The sequence below is a fragment of the Ursus americanus genome, chromosome 13 (genome assembly GCF_024610735.1).
Source record: "Ursus americanus isolate L20-20 chromosome 13, mUrsAme1.1.p, whole genome shotgun sequence".
NCBI classification, from domain to species: domain Eukaryota; kingdom Metazoa; phylum Chordata; class Mammalia; order Carnivora; family Ursidae; genus Ursus; species Ursus americanus.
Genome location: NC_142139.1, coordinates 45,197,723 through 45,215,973, shown reverse-complemented (window position 1 = coordinate 45,215,973; position 18,251 = coordinate 45,197,723). Strand labels below are relative to the sequence as shown.

General features: G+C 34.3%; 1 protein-coding gene across 1 annotated transcript in view; it reads right to left on the bottom strand.

Moving 5' to 3' along the window:
• GRIA2 (glutamate ionotropic receptor AMPA type subunit 2) overlaps positions 1–18,251 on the bottom strand; it is a 146,695-nt gene that overhangs the window by 4,518 nt on the left and 123,926 nt on the right. The gene's annotated exons all lie outside the window — the stretch shown is intronic.

Here is an 18,251-nt window from a genome sequence, read left to right as displayed (position 1 = left end):
TTTATTATTGTAACATAGGAGGTTTGAAATGGAAACGGGAAATTGAAAACTTACTTTTACGATTCATGAGATTTGGGGGGATTTTTGTTTTTTACTCAAAGGAATTTTGAAAATATAATCTTTATCTTAGAGAAAGCAAGGATAGATCAATTCATTATAAGCAAACACAATGTAAATTGACATTTGTTTAGAATGCTGCCCTGGGAACTAGGGCAGATATGTACGTAGATAGATAGACAGATAGATAGAGACATAGACATAGACATAGACGTATACATAGACATATATGTACACACACACACACACATACACACACACACACACACACGTACTCTATTTTGGTAAAAATCCAGAGTCGAGTGTAAATAAAGTATGGGGTAGACTTGTATCACCGAAGTTTATAATTCAAGTAACAGCAAGAGGTGCTCAGACATTGGTTGTGCCTTTTCATTGTCTCCATCTGAAGAGGGACTGCCCTGTAGAGACAGCTCACAGACCATGCCAGCCCAGGGGTCTCTGCCGTGAGAAGAGCCAGATGCCCTCCCAAAAAATACTTCACCCTAAACTTATATGAGTTCCTTACTTATTAATAATATTCTTATTATCTAATAATTTACCTAAACCATTCTTAAATCTGTTTCTATTTCTAAACACTGCCCCTTCCTGAGGAAACAGATTTAAAACTCAATTACTTAGCAAATCAGGTTTCCTCTTTGCTGTGACAGTACATCCATGACACTGAAAACTCTACTAGGTCCCCAAGTAGGGAAATTTTATCTTCATAAACCTCATGGTGTCTAGTGCATCTTGCACATAAGAGATTCATAATTAATGTATGCTAACTGAATAAGCCCTGCAAATTGTTTAGAAAGACTGTCTTTGCTTTATCTGCATCTTTGCCTACTGTACAAGATATTTATCCTGTTTTTTCTCCTACATTTTCCCTTCGTAGTCTCTACCAAATTAAAAGATCTACATTAGTTTAGTTTGATTATATATCATGCAAACTCATAAAACTTCAAGGTCTTTTTATAGCAAATTTCCACAAAAATAGGTAATATCAAAATGTTTTGGAAAAAAAAATCACATGCTGATAAAGAAGATTTCAAAATTAAATTATAGAATAATTGTATCACCTCATTCATTAACTATCGATTATTCCAAGTTCGAAATATCAATTTTGGGACATAAATATATTTCATAAAATGCTTCATAAATATGTGTGCCCTTCAGGGAAAATCCAAAAATTAACAAAGATGTGAAAGGAAAAATAGAAATTAAACAAAAGATGACTTCTTTTTAAAAAGACTGTTTTTAGATTAACATATTCAAGTTGTTCCAAACATACTTGTTTTTTTTTTTAATTCCAGTATAATTAACATATGGTGTTATATTAGTTTCAGGTGTATAATATAGTGACTGAACAATGCTATACATTGCTCAGTGCGCATCATGATAAGCGTACTCTTAATCCCCATCACCTGTTTCACCCATCCCATCTACTTCCCCTCTGGTAACCATCAGTTTGTTCTCTATAGTTAAGAGTCTGCTTTTTTATTGGTAAAGACTAAATTTTTAAGGGACTTTTAGATGACTTGAAATATGTAAAAAATAATATTCATTAAGTGAAGAAAAATTCCTGTTTCATTCATAAAATCTTTCCCGTTAGTTTAAGGATATTTTTCAATGTGTAAATAAAATATTATTTCTAAGCAGTAGAGGATTTTAAAATGCAATATGGAAAAAATACATATATAGCTTTAGTGTTTTTTTTTTAAGATTTATTTATTTGTTTGAGAAAGAGAGTATGTGAGAGTGGGGGAGGGGCAGAGAGAGAGACTCTCAAGCAGACTCCCCACTGAACATGGAGCCCAACATGGGGTTCAATCTCACAACCCTGTGATCATGGCCCTGAGATTATCACCTGAGCCGAAACCAAGAGTGGGGTGCTCAACTGACTGAGCCACCCAGGCATCCCTAGCTATGGTGTTTTGACACAGCTACTCAGTCTCTGTGTTTGTAGCTTTGAATCATTTGGAAAATAATGCAGGTTCTGATACAGTAATCTAGACATGTAAGTTCTAGTAAGTTAAATCAGTCACTTTTTGTGATTGATTAGGCCCCACATGTATTATAACATGGCATATTTTTTAACTGAGTAGGATTTATGATATAATGGTGGATTAATAAAAAATCTATAAATTAATATAATCTATAAATTATAAAGTTTCTGCTGATACTGCATAAGGCTAAAAGTAATTTTTTCATAGGTCAGAATTTTTGAAAGATACATACATTTTCCCAATGGGTTCATTCATTTGTCTCCCAGTTCTTAGTTTACTGTTTGCTTCCTTAACAAAGGTAATGAAATGTTTTCATAACCGTATCTGTTCAAGAACTATTTGTTTGAACAGATTTGGCCAAAGGTGCACAAGAAAGGTAATTCACAAACAGTATAATACCATTTTGTTGAAAGTGTCATTCAAGACATTTGATTTGAACTTTCTAGCTGCCTTCAAAAAAAAGAACAGAAACAATCTGACTAGATATTTACTGAGAGACGGTTCAGAGGATCTGTGTTTAATTTTTATTGACTATCTCAGGAAAATTATTAGTCTGAACTAAATAAGTAAATAGATGATGCCTAGAAAGCCTGTTCTTCAAAACCACAGCAACTGAAAAAAAATCAGCAAAAAGGCAATCCAAAGGCCAAGGGAAACTCTCCCTAGGCCTCCGATCCAAGAGCCTGCATGAGAAATTATAGTTATTTTTACTGCCGGGTTAGTTTAGGTGACAATGTTTAGTTTGTCCTAATTTGTGAGTTAATGGGTTATCTGATACACTAGAGAGAACACTACAATCTTCCTAACTATCCCAACCTCTTGATAAGTTATTTCTTAGACTATACTTACAATAGATTAAAAAGAAAAATTGGGATTTTTTTCCAAATTAAGAAAATCCGATGTGGTCAACTAAGGTAATATATATAGTGTTCCCTATTAAAATTCTGTATCCCAGTAGTTTACATTACAGGCATATTCTACAGCAAAAGCATCCAGAAAATGTAGGCAATTATCCGAAAACTGTAGGTCAAATACTGATCAAATTGACTCAATTAGCCCCAGCGTATGGACTTTGAACATGCGCACCAGGCAATGACGATCACTACCCTTCTAAGCAATGTTTAAATCTCAGCATGTTTTAGCACAGAAGATAGAACACAGGCAAATCATATTGACTTTTTAAATAAACCACACACTTTTCTGTACTTTGTAATAGCGGTCCAGAGAGAAGAGAATGGTGCAATGCAGAAGGAAAATGAAGGACTGGCATTCGTTTCTAATCTCCCAGGGCCATCTAAGCCTTTATTAGGAATCATCATAACTCCCTTTCCACCTCTCTCCCAAACCTAAGTACTGCTTTCACCAGATTTAAATGCCCTCAACATGCAGGTATTTTTAAAATATCAACTATAGCTAAGCCAAGAAAGACTGTACTTTTTAAGTTTAATGTTAAATCAAGGACAGCAGTTCTTTCAGGAAGTATGATAAAGTGAAATGAATTTCTTCAGGATGGCATCTGCCATCACATTTTTATGAGGAGATAAGTGATGCCCTGTTAAGAGGTGACAGATGATAGCTTGGTCAGGACAACAGTCCGGACTACCTTGTGTTTCTTAAGCAGCCAAGACTCTGAACATGGCTGGTCAAATCTCTTTCTATGGTTTGATATTAGGCATATTGATTTGACTAATAGGCATATTGATTTGACTAAGATTTCACAAAAATGACTATTTGAAATTTTAATGTCCACTTAGAAAATATACCCACTGTCTAGTGTTATTGGGGAAAAGCTCCATATAAACTATACAGACCAAGGGTGCATGGGTGACTCAGTCGGTTGAGTGTCAGACCCTTGGTTTCAGCTCAGGTTATGATCTCAGGGTCAAGGGATTGAGCCCCCATTGGGCTCCATGCTCCATGAGGCATCTGACTGAGATTCCCTCTCTCTCTTCCCTCTGCCCCTCCCCCTGTTCACACTTCCTCTCTAAGACAAATAAAATCTTTACAAAACAAACAAACAAACAAACAAAAAAACTAAACAGACTGGATCTAATTATATCTAAAGAGAAAATGGCTTCCTTTTTTGTGAAAGAATAGTCATTTTAATTTAGTTTTATTTATTCTTCATATACAGTAATACAAGATTAATTTTTTATAACAGCTAAATAAGCCTTTCTCCCTTTGGGAAAAAAATGACTTTTTAAAGGAAATGGTTGTTACCATTCTGAAACATACACATTTACTCAAGAATTAGTAGAAGCATGGGTCCTGCATTACAGACATTCTTTACTAGTCTATTAATCCTTACACAGTTCACTTTCCAAAAAAACCAATGTCATTTATCCACTACTATAAAATATCAAAATACCTATGATAATGTCAGGAGAATATTTGTTGCTAGAATGGAAATTCTAAATGATTTCCAAACACAAATGACATCTCAAAAGTTCTAAGTGAAGATTTTCAAATGGCCGATATGACTTTATACCAGGAGTTAAATTAAAGCATTTTTAGAGCTGTGCTCCCCACTGTGGTAATCTCTCAACCTTATTTTCCCTTCATACATGAATAGAGATACTTTTCATGACAAACTCTTTCTTTTTTCCTAGAAAAACTACAATGTCTGAGGTAGTATAACGACTAGTAAGAAGGTGAGTCTCTCTGTGAGTGCAAGAACTTGACCTAAAGCATCTAAATATATAGATTAGAGTGTCAAAGTGGCTCAGTCAGAACAGCATGGGACTCTTGATCTTGGGATCGTGAGTTTGAGCCTCACGTTGGGTGTAGAGATTACTAAAAAGTAAATTAATAAATTGAAGTGTCAAACTGTGAATTAATAACTTATTTCCTAGTCCATTTGGTTGACATTCTATAAAAATTTGCACTTGGGACAAAAGATAATTGCCCTTCATTTTAGGATTTTATCCTTTTGTCTGATTCTTTAACGTTCCTGTGGAACTCATAGCGTGGCTCATTGCTTCATTGCAGGCAGCAGCCAAAATTCAAACTGTTCCTGGAAACCACTAGAGTTGGCAGGCAAAAGAAAGAAAGAAAGAAAAAAAAAACTTCACATAGGTCTCATTCTGTTATTCTGTCCTGTTAACAAATCTTCAATCCCTAAAAAAAAAAAAAAAAAAAAAAAAATGCTTCTATATTTTCTGAGTGACAGTCACTTATTTGAGATCAGAATTTTAAAAATCCACTAGCATATACTGGAATTGTAATTTTTGAGAGTTGAATCGCCCTGCATATAGAGTGCATCTGTCGTCCATCAGTTAGATGTAATTTCCAACATAAACAACATACAGTCAAATTGAACCAATGGCATCTTCGTATTTTAAATTGAGTGCTCCTTGTCACTCTCTGTATCATGCATCATTTGAAGTCTTCATGTCCTACTACCTCTTTGAATGAAGCTAAAATAACATTGACTTTTAAAGCTTCATCCTTCAATGGTGACCGTAACTATATTTATTAAATGTGAATGGTATTTAAAGGTAAAAGTTATAAAATTGTTTTTGTGAAATTATTACAAAACAAGTGGTAGGAGGAGAAAAGCATGTGGCCTTAGTAAGGACAAAACAGAATGGTTAGAGAAATAAGAGAAAATATGAGAAAGCACTAGGATTTCATAAATTAAGGGAGGAAAAAGTATCAAATGAATTTGCATGATGGTATTACAGACAGTACAATTTTTACAAAGCATGATAACACACTCAAAACATTTCAGTTTGGCCAGAAAGACATTTAGTGATCCTTTTAGGAAGGCAATTTTCAGAGTTCTAAAGGAGACCAGATTTGAAATGAATGAAGGAGAAAATGGCTAGTATAGGGGAAAAAAGGAGGTTCTAAGAAACAAATTTATGAATGTATCAGCTCAAAGGAATGGAAGAAGAGAAATTGAAAATAAAGGAGAGTACTGCCACAAGAGAGACTTTTCAAAATTACGGATCATCTGAACAGAGGAATATGGAGAGAATAAAAACACTTTTAGGGTACGAGTTTTTGAGCAACATTTTTGATAATTGGAAAAAAATGTTCTCAAAGGCCCAAGCAGAGATATTAGCGTTACAGAAAAGGGGACAACTCTTCTGACACTGGTGGAATAAAAACTTGAAGAATGGAATTATATTGGCAAATATAACAGCCAAATCTACTTTCATGCCTGTGTCCAGCACTGAAAGTGGTTTTGTCTTAATGGGGATTCCCCCAGTAAAAATCCCATTAATGAAAATTGTGAATTAGAATATAATTTATCTCTTCAACATACTAAAAAAGTATTTGATTTAGGTTACTTATAAGAAAGTAACATATCTAAAATATAAGTCCATCTTATCTCCATTTCTGGGAGTCCCAGAGCATACACAACAAAAAAACATTGTATTTATGTTCCAAATACAAATCCATTTTTAAGGTTATGAGCTGAGAACATGGAGCAAAACATAAATAAAAATAATATAATAGCATTGGGTGTTATATGCAACTAATGAATTATTGAACTCTAACATCTGAAACTTATGATGTACTATTTGCTGGCTAATTGAATTTAAATTAAAAAAAAACCAATATAATAAAACAAAAAAGTGCTTTGCACCTTGGCCCTTAATTCATTTTTTGATACTACTTTTTCACTTTACTTGCCAATAACAATAGAAACACAAAAAAGGAAAGGGGAAAAAAAGAAACCAATGAAACCTAAAATGTGTTCTGTATTTCAGGCATAACCATTACATGTAATAAAATCCCTAGACCTCTTCTGAGCCTTTTGAAATCAGTCTTGCTAATAAAAGTTTATCTCATTACACGGAAAAAAATAAAAGACTACTTACTTTTAAAGGTCTTTTTTAAATTTAAAAAGAAACTCACTATTTTCTTTAATGACAAAAAAAAAAAATCAGATGCAGAAATGGACCTCCATAGCACAAATAAATGGAAAAGGAAAACTAAGAGTCGGGTTGTACCAAGAGAGATTATCAGAGTTTAATTTCATCAGTGTACCACTTCTGACTCATTATTTAGCTATATATATATATAGCTATATATTGCTATATATATATATATATATATTGCTATATATATATAAACTCATATATATATATATATATGAGTTTTTGCTCATCTATTGATTTTCTTCTGTATAATAAAAACTACACCATTTACTTCTTGTAAAATGTTAATAGGAAACATTTGAATAAAGTCAATAAGACATTTTCTTAGACATTCTTTTGCTCATTTAGATTCATTAAAATTTGATGTTTTAACACTATAACCTTTAGAATTTAAAATAAAGGAAAATTTATATTCAAATTATCAATTCTGTTATGTCATGAATCAAGTCAGTGGGAAATATCCTTCGAATCCTTAAAAATCAGCTGTATGGGGTAACTATCAGCATTATATATGATGTCTCAAAGCATGTTTTTCTTTTTTTATTAAAATGCGAAAGTTAGCTATTCTTAAAGGATTATAGTTAACGCAATATTTTATAGAAGTATGACTTGATTTATTGATTTTCATTAGGATTTTTCTATAAAATTAGTCTCTCATTTTATTTTTTAATTTTTTTAAAGTTTGTTTTGTTTTGTTTTTTTAGTAATCTCTACATCCAACATAGAGCTCAAACTCACACTCCAGAGATCAAGAATTGTTTGCTCTTTCAACTAAGTCAGCCAGGCACCCCATAATTAATCTCTCACTTTAAATAAAACCAATTCTTCAAACATACTAACAAGATTCACATTAAACTATAATTCTAGCAATTTCTCAGCTTCTTAAAAATTGAAATGGTATTTATGAAAGAATATAAGTAAAAGGATATTAACAGCTTAAAGTTTTTGAAAGATTAGCACTAGAATGGACCTTAAAAACCATTTACTATATTCCAAGTCCCTTATTTTAGGAGCAAGACTCAGGAAGATTGAATAACTTGTCTAAGTTAGCATAGTTTGTTAGTCCTTAGAAGAACAAGGAAAAAGATCTGGATACCCAAATCTTCAATATATGTATTCATACATTAAACCATAAAAATACTCAAGCATTGTGTTTGGATAAGCAATGTTGTATTAAGAACAACATGTATTAAGAAGAAAAAGTCACTTGATTATATCGTAAAATTTAGAGCAATTCAGTTAAATATTATTGCATAATTCATTGATAAGTAAACTGAGGTTTAAGTAGATTGGATCTGTTGTAGCATCTTAATCAATCAAAAATAAAGTTAAATTATGTATCAGAGTTATCTTTGGCATTTTGAAATTACTTTCAAATGTTAAATATACAGAGTCAGGTTAATTAATATATAAAATCATATCCTTTTGAGAATTTTCGCATAGAAAACAATGTCTTTAAATGTTACTTTTTACCTTTTTTTTTTTTTTTGAGAGAGAGACCAAACAGGGATGGGGGTAGAGGTAGGAGGAGAGGGAGAGACAGAATCTTAATCAGGCTCCACGCTCAGTGCAGAGCACAGTGCGGGCTCAATTTCATGACTCTGAGATCATGACCTGAGCCAAACCCAAGAGTCAAACATTCAACCAAGACACCGAGATGCTCCTGTCTTTAAATTTTAAAATGTAATAGGTATTTCCATGTTTTCATTCCCTTAAGAAGGCTAAATGATATGATTACTGAAGTATACTACTAGTTATGTCTTATATATTACTTATATGTATGCATATAATGTGAATTGATAATGCAAGAGGAAGAGCAAGTAATCCCGTATAATCAGATCTTTTATTTTTAATGGGGTTACTCAACTGACCTATTCAAGGTCTATTTGAACAGAGATTATCTTGGGTATCATCAGTGTATTTGACAAAATATCTCACTTTTGTTGGTTACAGAGAGAGTTAGGGTTATTAGAATTAGGAGGGCTTATGATTAAAATATCAACCACATTCAAAGAGTATTTATTGGTTATTATTTATTAACCAGCAAATACTGAACTGAAGGGAAACTTTTTTATACTGATTCTATACATAGTCCCATTCAGTTCAGTGTTTCAGTCAATTTGGATGAAAACGTAAATGACAAATGTTTCAAAGTTACAGATATTTGTATGATAGATGACAGAATCAATATTTTAACTTTATAGGCTTGGGCAAAGAAGCCTAAGACCAAGGTGAAATTTAACAGGGATGAATGCAAAATCTGGCATAGGCTTCAATCAACTGCATATTCACAGAATGGAAGATATGAGGCTTACTGCAATTCGTCTTAAAATCACCCAGGTGATTTTAGGAAAATCTATTAATATGATACAGTTGCCACAAACAGTAATAAACTTGAAGGTTTTATATGGAATTATAAAGCCTAGATAATAGTTGTAATTTCAAATACCTTGAAGGCCAAAAAGAAAATGTAAGTGAGTGAAACAGACAAGGATGAGGTAAAAGAATGGTGTGCCTGTAGTAACTGGACAGTACATTCTCTAGTGAAAGCATTTTTTCCCTTTCCCTTTCTTTTTCTTTAATGTAAATATGCTTTTGTCTGAAGAACACAACTGTTCAAGCTGAAACAGGTCTGAAATCTCATATTCTGGCTAAGATCTTCTGAAGTTAGAACAAGTCACAACCTATATCTAGGTAACACACATGAAGAATAATACTGAAAGGAGGAGGGAAGATGGTGGAAGAGTAGGAAACCTGCATTTCTCTGGTCCCTTGAATTCAGCTAGATATCTATCAAATCATTCTGAACACCCATGCATTCAACCTGAGATCTAAGAAAAGAATTGTGCAATTCTGCAAATAGAAAATCAACCACTTTTTGCAAGGTAGGAGGGGCAGAGAAGTAAATTTGAGGGGATATATAGGATATATTGCAGGGGGAGGGAGCCTCCAGAAGCTGGCTACTGGAAAGTGATATCGCAGGGAAGTGCAAAATTGGAACTTTTAGGAGTCTGCTCCTATGAAGGATATCCCCGGCTGAAATGTGCTCAGGTGGAGAAGAGGGGTAGAATCCTAGGTGGGACAGCGTTGTCTTATGATCCCCAGGGTCACAGAAAGAGCAGGGGTGCCTGAATGTGGCAGAGTTCCCAGGCATCAGAGCAGGGAAGCTGGCTGCTATCAGCAAGCCCAGGAGTGGGCTTTCAGCTCGGTTTGCCATAAACCATGAACTGTTGCATGGTCAATCAACCGCTCTCCAAGCAGGGGCCCAAGGAGCAGCAAAACCTCTGTGAGATTTACCCCGCCCCCCACCCTTACTGTGGAGAAGTGGCCCTCTGTGTGAAGGATCCGGCAACTACTCCCAGAGCAGCAGCCCAGGAAGGAGCAAAACTGCTGTGAGACCCTGCTCCTTCCCCAGGAGTCTGTCGAGTTTGGCAATCTGGAAGAAATGGATGCATTCCTGGAAACTTATAAACTATCAAAACTGAACCAGGAAGAAATAAAATACCCGAACAGACTCATAACCAGCAAGGAAATTGAAGCGGTTTTCAAAAACCTCCCAACAAACAAGAGTCCAGTGCCAGATGGCTTCCCAGGGGAATTCTACCGAGCATTTAAAGAAGAGCTAAGACCTATTCTTCTGAAGCTGTTTCAAGAAATAGAAAGGGAAGGAAAACTTCTAAACTCATTCTATGAGGCCAGCATTACCTTGATTCCAAAACCAGACAAGGACCCCATCAAAAAAGAGAATTAGAGACCAATATCCCTGATGAACATGGATGCCAAAATTCTCACCAGGATACTAGCCAATAGGATCCAACAGTATATTAAAAGGATTATTCACCATGACCAAGTAGGATTTATTACTGGCTTGCAAGGGTGATTCAACATTTGCAAATCAATTAACATGATACATCACATTAATAAAAGAAAGGACAAGAACCATATGATCCTCTCAATTGATACAGAAAAAGCATTTGACAAAATATAGCATCCTTCCTTGATTAAAACTCTCCACAGAGTAGAGATAGAGGTAACATATCTCAATATCATAAAAGCCATCTATGAAAAGTCCACAGCAAATATCATTCTCAAAAACTGAGAGCTTTTCCCCTAAGGTCAGGAACACAGCAGGGACGTCCACTCTCAGCACTTTTGTTCAACATAGTACTAGAAGTCTTAGCCTCAGCAATCAGACAACAAAAAGAAATAAAAGGTATTCAAATTGGCAAAGAAGAAGTCAAACTCTTACTCTTCACAGATGACATGATACTTTATTTGGAAACCTCAAAGACTCCACCCCAAAATTGCTAGAACTCATACAGGAATTCAGCAAAGTGGCAGGATATAAAATCAATACAGAGAAATCAGTTTCATTTCTATTCACTAACAACGAGACAGAAGAAGAGAAATTAAGAAGTTGATCCCATTTACGTTAGCACCAAAACCCATAAGATACTTAGCAATAAACCTAACCAAAGAAAGGTTTAGATCTATACTCTAAAAACTACAGACCACTTATGAAAAAAATTGAAGAAGACACAAAAAAATGGCAAAACGTTACATGCTCATGGAATGGAAGAATAAATATTGTTAGAATGTCTATGCTACCCAGAGAAATCTACACATTGAATGCAATCCCTATGAAAATACCATCAACAATTTCACAGAGCTGGAACAAATAATCCTCAAATTTGTATGGAACCAGAAAAGATGTTGAATAACCCAAGCAATGTTGAAAAAGAAAACCAAAGCTGATGGTATGACAATGCCGGACTTAAAGCTATATTACAAAACTGTAATCAAGACAGTAAGAAGGGCCTGTTATATGATGAGCACTGGATGTTACATGCACCTGATGAATTACTGAACTCTACATCTGAAACTAATAATGTTCTATATGTTGGCTAATTGAATTTAAACAAAAAACAACAAACAAACAAAACCCCCAAAACAAAACAAAACAAAACAAAACAAAAAAGACATTATGGTACTGGCACAAAAACAGTCACATAAATCAATGGAACAGACTAGAGAACCCAGAAATGGACCCTCAACTCTATGGTCAACTAATCTTTGACAAAGAAGGAAAGAATACCCAATGGAAAAAGGACCATCCCTTCAACAAATGGTGTTGGGAAATTGGACAGTCTCATGTAGAAAAATGAAACTGGACCATTTCTTACACCATACACAAAGATAAACTCAAAATGGATGAAAGACCTAAATGTGAGACAGGAATCTATCAAAATCCTAGAGGAGAATTTAGGCTGCAACATCTTCTACCTTGGCCTCAGCAACTCTCTGTAGACATGTCTTCAAAGGCAAGGGAAACAAAAGCAAAAATGAACTATTGGGACTTCATCAAGATAAAAAGCTTCTGCACAACAAAGGAAACAGTCAACAAAACTAATAGGCAACCTACGAAATGGGAGAAGAGATTTGCAAATGACATATCAGAGAGAAGGCTAGTATCCAAGATCTATAAAGAACTTATGAGACTCCACACCCAACAAACAAATAATCCAGTCAAGAAATGGGCAGAAGACATGAACAGACATTTCTCCAAAGAAGACATACAAATGGCCAACGAAACATAAAAAAATGCTCCACATCACTTGGCATCAGGGAAATACAAATCAAAACCACAATGAGATACCACCTCACTCCAGTCAGATTGGATGTAACAAGTCAGGAAACAACAAATGTTGGTGAGGATGTGGAGAAAGGGGAACTCTCTTATACTGTTGGTGGGAATGCAAGCTGGTGCAGCCAGTCTGGAAAATAGTATGGAGGTTCCTCAAGAAGTTAAAAATAGAACTACCTATAACCGAGCAATGGCACTACTAGGTTTTTATCCCAACGATACAAATGTGTTGATGCAAAGGGGCACCTGTACCCCAGTGTTCATAGCAGCAATGTCCACAATAGCCAAACTGTGGAAAGAGCCAAGATGTCTATTGACAGATGAATGGATAAAGAAGATTTGGAATACAAACACACGCGTGCGTGCACGCACAATGGAACATTACTCAACCATCAGAAAGGATGAATACTTATCACGTACATCAGTGCGGGTGGAACTGGAGGGCATTACGCTGAGTAAAATAAGTTAATCAGATAAAACAATTATCATATGATATTGCTCATATGTGGAATATAAGAAAGTGCAGAGGATCATAGGGGAAGGGAGGGAAAACTGAATGGGAAGTCATCAGAGAGGGAGAAAAACCATGAGAGACTCTTAACTGTAGGAAACAAACTGAGAGTTGCTGAAGGGGAGGTGGGTGGGGGATGGGGTAATTGGGTGAGGGGCATTAAGGAGGGCAGGTGATGTGATGTGGCATTGGTGTTATACACTGATGAATTATTGAACTCTACATCTGAAACTAATAATGTACTATACGTTGACTAATTGAATTTAAATAAATAAAAGAATAATACTGAAAAAGCTACATTCGAAAGATAGATACCAGAATAAAGGGCTTGAAAATATAATTTAATAAAGAATGGTGGAAGGAATTAAGAATTCTTAGGTTAGATGATGAGAAAATTTATGGAAAAGATGAGTTATCTTATGTATTTGATTTATGTGTCATATGAAAAAGAAAGCAATTACTAAAGTCAGAATAGGACCAATGAACGAAAACACTTAGGAAGCAAGTTTTAGTTTCAAAGAAATTTCTAAAAACTGTAACAATAAAAAGTAACAAAACGAAATTTAATGCTAAGGAAAGTGGCAAGTGAGCATTCATAAGATATATTCAATAATAGTTTGCATGATTAATTCTTTATAAATGTCACAATGTTTCAAACATGAATAGAATCTGAGAGGTAATTTATAACCCAAGCCCTGTGTTTAAAGATGAAAATGCTGATGCCACCTGAGATCACCATGTATAGAAGGAACTTGATCTTTTATGTGAGAGTTTGCTTCTAAAACACTTTAATGGAGCTTCTTTGTCCAACCTCAACATGGCATCTACAGAAATAGGGAATTTTAAGTATAACCTTTCTTAAGCAATTAAAAGATGTATGCAATTATGGGCAAAATTGCTTTTTGTTGGTTAATTATTCTAATTTAAAAGACTGTGAGATTCTTTTTTGTTATGAATGAACAAATTTTCAGGGGAGCACAGTTATTTCCAGAAACACTACTACAGCATGTGCACTGTATTCTTTAACAACATACTATTATTTCAGCAAATAAGTAAATACTACTACATGTCCCATTCTCAGGCTTCAGATTGGTGTCTCGGTACTCTGAAGTTACACAAAGAAAATAAGGAAATCCCAACACAATGACCAAATTTCTCTTATTAATTTTATTTAAGAAAATTTGATTTTAGAAAAAAAATGATGGTTGCCTAAATGTGAAGCCATTCTTTACTCCTCTTCTCCCCTCCCCAATATGGTGCAATATTTTATATCCTTTTATATTATGAATCACGTGGCCAACTTTACAGAAATACTTATTTTTACTGCTTTTGTGGTTTTTTTTCATACTCTCAATAATTAAAAAACTGGCAGAAGACATGAACAGACATTTCTCCAAAGAAGACATACAGATGGCTAACAGACATATGAAGAGATGCTCAATACTACTGATCATCAGGGAAATGTAAATCAAAGATATCACCTCACACCTGTCAGAATGGCTAAAATCAACAACGTAAGAAATAGCAGGTATTGGCAAGGATCCAAAGAAAGGAGAACCCTCTTGCACTGTTGGTGGGAATGCAAACTGGTGCAGTCACTCTGGAAAACTGTATGGAGGTTCTTCAAAAAATTAAAAATACAGCTAAACTATGATCCAGTAATCACACTACTGGGTATTTACCCCCCAAATAAAAAAACACTAATTCAAAGGGATACATGCACTCCTATGTTTACAGTAGCATTATTTACAATAGCCAAGATATGGAAGCAGCCCAAGTGTCCACTGAAAGATGAATGAATAAAGAAGATGTGGCATATATATACTATTTAGCCATAAAAAAGAATGAAATCTTGCCATTTGCAAGACATAGATGGGGCTAGAGAGTGCAATGCTAAGTGAAGTAAGTCAGTCAGAGAAAGACAAATACCATATGATTTCATTCATATGTGGAATTTAAGAAACAAAACAAATGAGCAGAGGAAAAAGAGAATCCAAGAAACAGATTCTTAAGAACAAACTGATGGTTACCAGAGGAGAGGTGGGTGGAGGGATGGGTGAAAAGAAATTGGGGATAAAGAGTACACTTACCATGATGAGCACTGAGCGATGTATACGATTTATTCAATCACTATACCATACACCTGAAACTAATATAACCTTGTACATTAACTACACTGGAATTAAAATTTAAAACTTAATAAAAAAAGAAAATCGCTGAATTTGATTTTTAAATAAGCAAAGAAACAAAAAAACCTTGGTACTCAGGGGAAGTAAAACAAGAAAACGGTAGCAAAGGAGAAAGGGTAGCAAAAGTCACAGAGTGTCGATGAAATATCATTAACATACAGACATGTTGGGCCCCTTGGCTTATAAATATGAATCCCTCTAGCAAATCAAATACTACAGTATTTTCTACCTTTCTTACCCTCCACTATCATGCTACTAACCCAATACGGAAAGTTTACTGTATCCTGCAAAAAACATTTTAAAGACAGTGATACAAATCTTTTCAGATAAAAAGTTCAAAGTCATTTCATCATTAAGGTATTGCCTTCCATATAAAAGGATTTATCATAAAGTCCCCTTATTTGCCATGTCAAGAATAAAGGACTATCAAGAAAGCGAGTTGGAGCAAAAAAATACAGGACAATGACTATATATAAGTAATTTCACATATATGTGAATATACTAGCCACCTTAATATGTACTTTATTATATATATTAAATATATACTATATTGTACTAACTACATTAAAATTTCTGTGCACTTATGTGTCTATCTACCTCATGACTGGTACATTTAATATTGAAAAAGTATAAATATTCATGCCTGCCTCTAATTTTGTTTTAATACCAATCTGCCATTTTTTTTGAATTCTAGTCACTACCTTGTAAGAAGGAACATCAACCATTTATGAATTTAAATTTTTTAATACTACAAAACACCTCCTAATAAGATAGGTTCGTTCCTTATTTTTTCTTTTTGTTTTGTTTTTTGTGTGTGTTATCTGGGGTAGGTTTTTTTTTTTATTGTGGTAAAAAATAATACATGACATGAAATCTATCTTTAACAAATTTGTAAGTATACAGTACAATATTATCTATATGGGTATTATTGTACAGAAGGTTTTTAGAACTTTTTCATCTTGCGTGACTGAAACTATACCCACTGAACAGCAACTTTCAATTCCCTCCTCCCTCCAGCTATGATAACATTTCTACTTTCTGCTTCAACGGGTTTGACTGCTTGAGATATCTAACATAAGTGGAATCATACAGTGCTTGTCCTTCTGTAACCAGCTTATTTCAGTTAGCATAACATCCTCAACGTTCATCAATGTTGCAGCATGACAGGATTTCCTTCTTTTTTTTATTTTATTATTTTATTTTTTTTATTATGATATGTTAGTCACCATACAGTACATCATTAGCTTTTGATGCAGGATTTCCTTCTTTTTTTAAAAGACTAAATAGGGGCGCCTGGGTGGCACAGCGGTTAAGCGTCTGCCTTCGGCTCAGGGCGTGATCCCGGCGTTATGGGATCGAGCCCCACATCAGGCTCCTCCACTATGAGCCTGCTTCTTCCTCTCCCACTCCCCCTGCTTGTGTTCCCTCTCTCAATGGCTGTCTCTATCTCTGTTAAATAAATAAATAAAATCTTTAAAAAAAAAAATAAATAAAATAAAATAAAAGACTAAATAATATTCCACTGAATAATATACTATACTCTCTTTTTCCAAATATCCATCAACGGACACAGGTTGTTTCCACTTCTTGGCTATTGTGAATAATGCTGTAATGAACACGGTAGTGAAAATATCTCTTTGGGATTCTGATTTCAATTTGCTTAGACAAATGCCTAAAAGTGGGATTGCTAGATCATGTGGTAGTTCCATTTTAAACTTTTTCAGAAAACTGCATATTGTTTCCCATAGGGGCTGCATCATTTTGCATTCCCACCAACAATACACAAGGGTTTCAGTTTCTGCACGTTTTTATTTTTATTTACTTTTTTTTTCTAATGGCTCTCCTAACTGGTGTGAGGCAATACCTCATTGTGGTTTTGATTTGTATTTCCCTGATGGTTAGTGGCATTGAATATCTTTTCATATACCTTGACCCTTTGAGGTCTTTTTTGGAGAAATGTCTATCTCCTTTGCTATTTTTTTAAATGAGGTTAGTAGTTTTTTTTGCCATTGAGTGTAAAAGTCCCTTATATAGTTCAGATACTAACCTTTCATTAGATACATGGTTTGAAATATTTCCTCCAATTCCATAGATGCCTTTTCATGCTATGGTTTATTTTGCGGTACAAAAGCTTTTTAATTTGATCTAGTCCACTTGTCTACATTTCATCTTGTTGCCTGTGCTTTTGGTGTCCTATCCAACAAATCTTTGCCAAGACCAATGTCATGAAGCTTATCTCCTATATTTTCTTATAAAAGCTGTATAGTTTCAGATCTTTTCAATCTTTAATCAACTTTGAGTTGATTTTTGTGTATGGTATGAATACTATTTCATTTCTTTGCATGTGGGTATCCAGTTATTCAGACACCATTTCCTGAGGAGACTGTCCTTTCCTTACTATGCAGTCTTGGATCCTTGTCAAAAATCACTTAACCATATACACGTGGGTTTACTTCTGGGTTCTCTATTCTGTTGCATTGCTTGATAAATCCATCTTTAGGCCAGTATGAGAACTTTCTAATAGGTTTTGAAGTCAGGGAATGTAAGGCTTGTTTCCATTTCTTTAGGTTGTTTTAACTATTTCTTAATCTTTATGATTCTATATGAATTTTAGGATATTTTTTCTATTTCTGCAAAAAACAACATTGGGATTTTGATAGGGATTCCAGTGAATATATAGATCATGTGGTAGTATAGATATTTTAACAATATTAAATCTTTCAATCCATGAACAAGGAATTCTTCCATTTGTGTCTTTTTTAACTTCTTGCAGCAATCTTTTGGAGTTTTCAATGAACAATTCTTTTGCCTCCTTGGTTTAGTTCATTCTTAAGTACTTTACTCTTTCAATGCTATTGTAAATGAGATTGTTTTCTTAATTCCCTTTTTGGATTGTTCTTTGTTAGTGTATAGAAATGCAACCAGTTTTTGAATATTTTGCATCTTGCAACTTTA